The sequence below is a fragment of the Cryptotermes secundus genome, unplaced genomic scaffold (assembly GCF_002891405.2).
Source record: "Cryptotermes secundus unplaced genomic scaffold, Csec_1.0 scaffold87, whole genome shotgun sequence".
Taxonomy (NCBI): Eukaryota; Metazoa; Arthropoda; class Insecta; order Blattodea; family Kalotermitidae; genus Cryptotermes; species Cryptotermes secundus.
Window position 1 is genome coordinate 1379046 of NW_019739942.1, and position 458 is coordinate 1379503.

General features: G+C 40.2%; 2 protein-coding genes across 5 annotated transcripts in view; one reads left to right on the top strand and one right to left on the bottom strand.

Moving 5' to 3' along the window:
• LOC111872032 (tyrosine-protein kinase receptor torso) overlaps positions 1–458 on the bottom strand; it is a 131596-nt gene that overhangs the window by 45553 nt on the left and 85585 nt on the right. The window lies entirely within an intron of this gene.
• The window catches only part of LOC111872022 (general transcription factor 3C polypeptide 3), a 130779-nt gene that overhangs the window by 35586 nt on the left and 94735 nt on the right, over positions 1–458 (top strand). The window lies entirely within an intron of this gene.

The window sequence follows — 458 nt, forward strand, 5'->3', positions numbered from 1 at the left end:
ACAGGAACTTCTCTTTATAAAATCTCTTGCAACCAGACACCAAATGAATATTCAGTTTAGAAAAAGTGTGTTACATTTAATTTCACGATGTTGAGCAGCATTATTTTATTATTATTATTAACTCAATCTGTGGAGCCCCGGAAAATCCGATAATCTTTCATCTTTTACCTGCCCTCATGAAACCCCAAATTTCATTTTCGTGGTCTCTACCTTTGAGGCGATCCGCCTAAATTTTTTACGGCCACGTATTTACTATAACAATCCCAATTTCTGGTACAGCTCTTAAACATTAGATCAATCACGTGGGTGCCACAGCTGTTACATATCGGCCGCATGTGTCCTACACCTCCATCACATATCATCAATCTGTGTCTTACAGCTCCTACGTATATCTTCAGCCCTGTGTGTGCTACAGCTCCTACATATATCTTCAGCCCTGTGTGTGCTACAGCTCCTAC